Source organism: Misgurnus anguillicaudatus, chromosome 9 (assembly GCF_027580225.2).
Source record: "Misgurnus anguillicaudatus chromosome 9, ASM2758022v2, whole genome shotgun sequence".
Taxonomy (NCBI): Eukaryota; Metazoa; Chordata; class Actinopteri; order Cypriniformes; family Cobitidae; genus Misgurnus; species Misgurnus anguillicaudatus.
The window spans coordinates 9,903,850-9,912,985 of record NC_073345.2 but is presented as its reverse complement, the minus strand read 5'-3'; the positions used below and the strand labels follow the sequence as shown (position 1 = coordinate 9,912,985).

The 9,136-nt window shown below is 39.7% G+C and overlaps 1 long non-coding RNA gene across 1 annotated transcript; it reads right to left on the bottom strand.

Moving 5' to 3' along the window:
- Nucleotides 1-1,320: 1,320 nt before the first annotated feature.
- LOC129423076 (uncharacterized) lies at nt 1,321-3,809 on the bottom strand. Its single transcript, XR_008637618.2, has 3 exons — nt 3,515-3,809; nt 1,606-1,716; nt 1,321-1,524 (listed from the first exon to the last, which is right to left on the bottom strand). It is a non-coding gene; the product is annotated as an uncharacterized lncRNA (long non-coding RNA).
- Nucleotides 3,810-9,136: the final 5,327 nt, after the last annotated feature.

The window sequence follows — 9,136 nt, the reverse complement described above, 5'->3', positions numbered from 1 at the left end:
TGCTCGATTTTTGTTGAATTCGCTTAAAATAATGTAAAGTTTTTCATGAGATCCCCTGGAGTCAATGTGTTAGCATGACAGAAGCTTGATGCTGTTGTGTGAGAACAAGCAACAGCCAACATTTTTCCGTCGCCAGAGTGGCGTACGTTTCTTTTCCGCTACAGAAAACCATCACAGGTTTATCCATTCAAGCAAAGTATTATTTTGTTTTTGTTTGTTTGTTGATCATGAAGTAGAAAGTAGATGAGGAAAACTAGGATTCTGTGTGTATTCAACGCGTCGCCATTGTTGTTTTCAATGCGTGGAATGGTGCGCTGTGATTCGTTGAGGGGATTTATTGCATTCTGCAGAAAAAAAAGGAATGCTCGCGTTTTGGGAAGAAAAGATGAAAGAATAACACGGCGGATATCGAATTTTGCATAAAATTAAGAATTAATTAAAGAATAATTTGTAAAAAATTATTTGAGATTACACTGATCATGGAGGCTATTCATACATTTATAGCAATTAAAAGCCTGCTAATTTTTCTTCCATGACTGAAAGAAAATGACTTAAAGGTTTTACAAAAAACAACCATTTCAATACAAATGAAAACGCAATTTTTTTAACATAAATCTTAATTTAGTGGTCTTCTTCCTCCGTTTAGTTTACAAATTTCATCATTTAAATAAGCCATCGGCATAGCGCCAGCGCTTTTAAAGAGGATGAGAGCTCAGACTAATGCAATTTAACTACATCGATTTTTGGAATCTGATTATGTAATTCAGACTACATAATCTGTATTACAATCCGGATTATAACCAGTGACAGAAAAGGTACAGTTTTGTACCTTTATTTCTGAGAGTGTACAACACCCCTGACATTTTTGCATCATCTGCCAAATGCCCAAGAAAGCCCAACAGAAAAACTGAAAATATGCCACAGATTGTGTTTTTAAATTTCTCATTATTTGTAAACTTGAAAGTGCATTTACAACCATTTAAAAAACAAAATCAACATCATTCAGACATTGCTTAGAAATCTAACAACGCCCCTTAGCTGTTATAAAATGCACTGGTAACCCACTGCTTCTTTGGGCTTATTGCTTTAATTAATTTCCACTGACAGCCCAAATGTTGGCTTAGATGTCTGAGCTGTGTCTAGATGTCTTTTAAACACTAATTGCTTTTTGGATCCACACAAAATGTAATAAACTGTAACAGATTTTGAAATGATGTAGCCAACAAAATGTGTAAGGTTACACCCCATGCTCATCATCTAATGCTAAAAATTGTGTGGTCACATATTGTCGTCTTAAAAACACAACAAAACAAATACTGCTCAAATGTTTTGAATTTTAATTCAGTTTTCACTTTTCATAATATTTTAATGCATGTGGGATTACTCAATTTTAAATAATGTCTTGAATAATCATCCTTCATCTTTAGCATGATCTTCTACTCTGACATGAACCGGAAACGTCTCCTTGTCGAATATCACTAGTCCATTTTGACCCACAGGATTTTCTTCACATTCCACAGAAATCTGAAAGACATCATTCATAAACAAAGATTAAACTGTCTTTTATCATAAAACGATTCTGTCTCTGTCTTTATCCAATAATACCTGAGGTTGACGTGCAACAGGCCCTAAGTCGTTAACCTCAACGTCGTCTCTCAGTGGGAAATAATTCTCCCTAGGGTTTAATCCTCCAAAACATTTGCACCAGGTTGTCCCCTTATTTGATAACAAAACAATACTTCAATATTTGATAGTATTACTCATGTACTTGTTACTTTAGGTACAAACAAAATCATACAGTAGAACATGTGACGATATTACGACTCACAAACATTATCATTCAATGTAAGTTCTGCCTTACCATTGTAGAAGTTGTTTAAAATTAATGGAAATTGACGATTTTAAAAAAGTTTTTTCTTTTATTGATACCAGCTGTTATTGACTAACGGCGTACATTACAGTATCTTCCGGGGCAGTATACACTTCCGGGGCACACTGTGCTACGTAAGCACGTTAAATCTTTCAAAAACATGCCTTCGTCAAGCGTTAACGCTTACGCCCTGTTTTAGTGCATCGTCACACAGATCATGCTTAATAAAATAATTACCATGAACACGCACATATAGCACTCATTATGAGCAATGATTTTTTTCTGGTTATTTATCGACTTTGAGAAAAGAAATGAAGCATTACGAAGATCCCTCTTCTACGATGATACTGATAATTGAACAGTTTTACAGAAACTTTTATATCAGAAAATTGCAATAATGAAAACATCAAAGATCTGCGTTGTAGTGTGAACACAAGTATTTTCTCTACAAGTAGCCTAATTTAGTCATTCAGTGTCATTCGGTGCTAAAAGCATTATTCACAATGATGCCAAAGAAGCATTTGTTTAAAAGTTCTTTAAAGAATCATTTCTTATTTTATATTTTGTTGAACCTTTTCCACTTTAAAGTACCTGTTGTACTACAGAAAGCTTTTTCTGATGTTAAAGATTCTTTTAAAAAATTTTAGAAACCTTTAATAAACTCTATAAAAGTGTTGGACTAATGTGAGATAGTATTAAGTCAGTCATGTTCAAGCTTTTGTACTGTAATTAGAGTTTAATTCTCTCTCAACAGATGGGACACTATTGAACTATAATTAAACATGCACTGTAAAAGAAATTTGGCGTTTACATTTTTATCATCACTAGTATTAGAGTACTAGAGTACTAGTAGTTGTTGTGACTTATAAAAAATAATAAAATAAAAATAACAAATTATTTAAACAATTTTCATACATTACACCAACTCATCGCTAGTGAAGATAAAAAAATTCATTTGAAATTATTTGTAAATCCAAGTTGATTATACTTAAAAATGTAAGTGCAAAATTTTTTTTTCAAATAAAATCTTCTGTTTTTATCACCCCTAATGTTGTTATCTTCAAACGTGTAATGTTCATCTCTTCAGTTGGTGTAAATTAAATAATGATTCAAAAAGTTACTTCAATTGGTAACACCTAAAAATGTAAGTTTTCAACTAGAGTGAAAATTTAAGTAAAATAAATTTACATTTACCAACTGAAGCATTTTTAAAGTTTTTTTTCCTATTCTATGATGACATTTACAGTGTAAACGCTACAATTCCAAGAAAAATGCTCTTCTGTAGTATAAAGCAGGGAGTGTCAAATATATTTATATGAAGAGTTTCGTTGCAAAACGAGATAAATCCATTTTTTATCATTTTTGTCAAAACATGTTTATTATTATGTTATCATCATGTTATTATTTTGTTTTATGGTGCTACTTAGCTGTATTTTTTAAGTTATGTAGGTTTAAATCAAAACAAACCAACTGCAGTTGCATTGAAATTAATTGGAATGCACAACCAAAAAACGAGATTTCTGAACAATTAAAAAAAAAGGTGGTTATCTCGTTTTGCAACGAAACTCTTCATATACTCTACCACTGATATTGATTCTTCATTTATGGCTAAATTGAAAAGCCAAATTAATCAATGTTGCTTACCTTGAAATTGCATACAAAATTCCAGCTTTCATCTCTGAATGCAGATCAGTATAGTCCATCGCAGCCTCGATGTTAGAGAATGGGTTTGTAACCTGAAGACTTGAAGTCCGTATGTTTTCTACTCAGTGGGATGGGTTAAATGCAGATAACATTTCGAGTCGGATGTTTTCCACACTTGACAAACATGTCACTTTCATATAAGTATTTTTTTTAGTTATGATCCAGTATTAAAGACTAGAATATGGGGTGTGGTTGAATCCATGCCATTCCCATAACATCTTGCCAGACACAGCGACGCTTCATGTTTTCCGATGAATCTCAGGATGCTGGACTACTTACATGTTGTTTTTGCCAAATAACTTTTTAGATGTACGTAAATAAGTTCAGCAGTGACAAAGTATTTGGTTTCATTAATTGATTTTATTTCATTTATTTTGGGGCTATGGTTAGATAGATGTCTATTTTATTTACACTGACAGCCCAAATATTTCCTTGTTTGGGCATTCCAATTCAGGGTCTGGATTCTTTTAAGGTCGCAGACTTTGAAGGCAACAAAGCAAACTGAAATGAGACGGTTTAGCCTACGGGGGGAGCTGAGTCACTGTTCCCTCCCACTATGTTTGTCAGCGGGATACAACAGCTGAGACCTATCAGATTTTTAAAAAATAAAGCCAGATATTAGAAACCAAGCCAACCTTAGAAATATACAAAAGTAAAAGGCAACATGCACAATATTGCAGCAATAATATGAATTCACATCACTTAAACATCATTTATAATAGTCAAACAGTTACAAGGACTTTTAATTAGCAAAATATACACTTTTATTTAACTACAGTTCTGAATGTTTATTTTAAATAACCAGATGCCACAGGTGTCCACAATACTTGCAGTCCGTATGTTCACTTCAGTGGGATGGGTTAAATGCAGATAACATTTTGAGTAGGATGTTTTCCACACTTGACAAACACGTCACTTATATAAGTATTTTTTCCATTATGATCCTGTAATAAAGACTATAGTAAAAATAAATAAACAAATAATGATAAAAAAATGAACACTAAAGCTATGTGATGACTATGGGATTACACAAATATAATAATGGTAACGGTGAAGGCTCTAAAAGTCTCTGAAATGACTGTTAGTGATCTAACATGATTAGAATTGGGTGTAGTTGAATCAATGCTATGCACATGACATCCAGTCTCACGCACTGCGGGTGAAATCTCAGGATGCTGGAATAACTTAGCAAGAGGGAGGACAGAACTTCTAGCCACCACTGCTGTGTGTCATAGCGTTTATAGCATCTCACTGGAAAGCATGTCCACTTCTACACTGCTACCTTGTATCTGCATTACCACTAGTTTTAGCTAGAAATGGCACTGATAACCGTGCTATTTATCTGTTGTTGATATAACATCTGTGGTTATACAAGCTAAATGTTAGAACAGTAAAAACTTTGCGTGTTTATGTATGCTTTATTGATTACAAAAGACAAATAGAAAGTTAATATCCATGACAACAAGAATAGTTCAGAGACAAATAAAACACACACAAAACAAACTAAATACACAAGGTATTAAAATAGACTGCACAAGGGATAAAAAAATATAATGGAAAAATTATAGATTTATAAAACGGACTTTACCATTGTCAATAATACTTTTTGCTTTGTTCTTTACATCTTACAAGATACTAACTCAAAAATAACTAACTAAAAATGTTTTGACAATCAACGTGAATATTGTCACAGGCCGGAGCGGACCACAGACCACAGACTAGGTTCCACCTCAAAGAGGTCCCAAAAGTACCCCAATGACCAAACACACGAGAGAGATAAGTAAAATTTAAATCAACTTTATTAAATTAGTTAAAAAACTTTGGGAACGAGGAAAGGGGACTCTAAAATAACTCTCCTCCAGGAGCAGACGAGGACCAGAGAGTGGGGAAGGGAAACCAGCCAGGTAAGTGTTCACAGGGAAAGGACAGGACGGAGCTCCTTCGTCTCTGTACACCTCCTGCGGTGCAATTTGATCCCGTGGCGCCCTTCTCTTCTCCTGAAGGCAGAATTAGAAACACACGATGAGTATAATGGGGGGGGGGGACAGAAAGCATCTACCTGAGCCTCGCAGAGGCGCATTCCTTCGGATCCAGTCCAGAGAGACCTCCAACAGACTCTAGACTCCAACGGACTTCCCAGCAGGGGCTGCACGCTGCACAGGACTTCTACTGAGGTAAGTAACCAGCAGAGGTGGGTTAGCTTAGGTTTACTTTTCCAGGTGGGTCGTATGGGAACCCTTCCAGATCTTCACTCTGCCTCCCAGGGCCCCGAGGTAAATATGACTGGAACGCAAGGTACAGGTAAGTACAACCGTATTTCAAACTGCAGATAGGCGTCACTGTCAATCACAGATTCTCTACACAACTTGTGAGGCTCTCACGGCGAGTGTAGCTTTAACTAGGGGGTGTAGGTAAGTATCTCTGACAATCACAAGCTCTTAAATCAGCTTACGAGTTTCTAAAGGTGAGTATAGCTTTAGCTAGGGGTGCAGGCAAGTATCTCTGACAATCACAAGCTCTTAATTCAGCTTACGAGTTTCTAAAGGTGAGTATAGCTTTAGCTAGGGGTGCAGGCAAGTATCTCTGACAATCACAAGCTCTTAATTCAGCTTACGAGTTTCTAAAGGTGAGTATAGCTTTAGCTAGGGGTGCAGGCAAGTATCTCTGACAATCACAAGCTCTTAATTCAGCTTACGAGTTTCTAAAGGTGAGTATAGCTTTAGCTAGGGGTGCAGGCAAGTATCTCTGACAATGACAGGCTCTTGGTTCAGCTTACGAGTTTCTCAAGGTGAGTATAGCTTTAGCTAGGGGTGCAGGTAAGTATCTCTGACAATGACAGGCTCTTGGTTCAGCTTACGAGCTTCTCAAGGTGAGTATAGCTTTAGCTAGGGATGCAGGTAAGTATCTCTGACAATGACAGGCTCTTGGTTCAGCTTACGAGTTTCTCAAGGTGAGTATAGCTTTAGCTAGGGGTGCAGGTAAGTATCTCTGACAATGACAGGCTCTTGGTTCAGCTTACGAGCTTCTCAAGGTGAGTATAGCTTTAGCTAGGGGTGCAGGTAAGTATCTCTGATAATGATAAAGAATCATACATCACCTCTAGACTCTGTTACACAGGTAGAGGAGGGGGGGTTTACTACCGGCATCCGACGGTGACTTGAGAAGCCAGATAGGGCTGGTGTTTCCTCGACGGCCGGGCTTAGGGGGAAGCAGCTGTCCCACGTTTGTCCTCGTAGCGGACACGTCCTCCTCCCTTCCTCCTAGAGAACGGTGATGATCTAGACCATGGGGGGGTGGTCGGCTCAGTTCACACGGCCACCATAGGGTACACACACAGCAGTTAGTCTTTCATTCAACACTCTCAACGTCCCTTCTGACGATATGTTATTTTCTACAATGCTTATCACAGTACCTCACTCGATGACACAATCCACATCCGTTGGCCGGGGTTATAGCGGGCAGTGGTACAGGTTGGGGACCACCGCTGCGGTAACTCAAGTTCGTCTCCACAAGGGTCTTCCGAGCCTGGGGGCAAGTACAGACGACAAGAGACACGGCATGACACTGCAAGGCTTCAGGTGCACACACGTCACAGACAGACTCACCCACTACACGACACACACTTTGATGATTTGAATAAGGTCCGTACTTTCCACCTGGCTGAGATCCACCCTGAAGGGAGACTAGGATGTTGCTGCCTCAACGATGACCTACCCAGGTCGTGGTAACCCCGCAGATAACACCAGCTCGGCTTCGGCTCGCTCGCCCACTTCAGCATGCACGGCCGGGCCGTTTAAACAACAGATGATTATTCCACAATCGTACTTGTATCCAACGTCAGTGATGCTAATTTGCTGTACTCACTGTGCCCGTGTTAATACTCTTTCCCCCTCTCCTTCCTTTCTTCACAGGTCCTCACCACGTACAGAGCCACGGCGAAGGCTTCGCCTAAGCACGTTCTTCAGCCAACCCTTCAGTGCAACACACACAAACGGTAAGTATTATTTCCTTCACATACGGTTTCTCTCACCCCTGTGACGATCGTCGTTGTCCTCTCTCTTCGTGCATTTAGTGTATGCACAAGAGCTTCAGCCTGATTTCACTCCACTTCCGTGTTCCAACTCACCACTCACTCGTAGCGTTTTCTCCCCCGAATCGCGTGCCTCTTCCTGCATTTCCACACTCTTTTTATACTCCTCCTCACCTTCCAACTCATCCAATCGCTGGTTGCTGCGTCATTCCACACACCTGCGGCGGATTTCGGTGATTTAGGGTTGCCCGGGGATACCCGGAAGTGCCGGTGTTTGTCGAATTCGGTCCAGGCGGAACCTCTTCTCCCACTTTTGGTTCCGGCCCAAGTCACTCCGTGACAATATACCAAAATAAAACTCAGAACAAAACTCTGAAAATCACATTTAAGCTATCAGTCCTGCTACTAATAAAATACCATGGTTATTATGTTGAAAAAAGGTTTCTTACTATAAATAAAACTATGTAATAATAGATAATAATACATGTTATTTGAATTGGACTTTATATTGAACAATCTCAAAGTGCTACAGAATAACAGTCAGTTTTTTTTAAATAAATGTTTTTAATTTTTTTTTAAACATCTATAGTCTGCGGAGCCCTCAGGTGGTCAGGGAGAGCGTTCCACAACCTGGGGGCAGCCGACGAGAAGGCCCTATCACCCATGCTGCAGAGCTTGGTTCTGGGGTTTGAAGAGTGTTCGAGGTTGCAGACCGGGTGCGTGAGGAGGCCTGGGGGGCGAGGAGTTCTTTTAAGTAGAGGGGGGCATGTTCGTAGATACACTGGTGAGTGAGAAGGGAGACCTTATACTTATTTCTGAGTGGGACAGGGAGCCAGTGAAGGGATTTCAGAATTGGAGTGGTCATGATTACGCACCCTCAACAGGATCCTGGCAGCGCTATATTGAAGCCTCTGAATGCTCTTGCCAGAGATCCCAATGAGGAATGCATTGCAGTAGTCCAGCCTGGAAGATACAAAGGCATGGAGGAGCTTCTCTGCATCTGCTAGGGTGAGTGTTGGACGGAGTTTGGCGATGTTCCTGAGGTGGTAGAAAGATGTCTTACAGAGGTGTTTGATGTGGGTGTCAGGTAAGTTGTGAGTCCATTTTAACACCCAAGTTGGTAACAGATGTGGAGAGGGAGATGGTTTGTCCAGAGAAAGTGATAGTGGTGATCGTGGAAGAGCGGAGCTGATGTGATGTGCCAACCAGGATGCCGTCTGTTTTGGAGCTGAAGGAAATTGAGCTTCATCCACGCCTCTATCTCCTCCAGGCAGGTGGTCAGTGTGGTTGTTGGCAGGGGAGCAGAAGAGGTAGGGGCTATCTTAAGGTAAAGCTGTGTGTCATCCACATAGGAATGAAATGTTATGCCATGTCTGCTAATGATATCGCTGAGGGGGAACATGTAGATGGAAAAGAGGGTGGGGCCAAGCACAGAGCCCTGAGGTACACCGCAGGTGACACTGTGGTAGAGCCCTGCATTTCAGCCCGAGCCCGATAGGGCCCGACCTGTTTACGCCCTTCGGGTCGGGTTT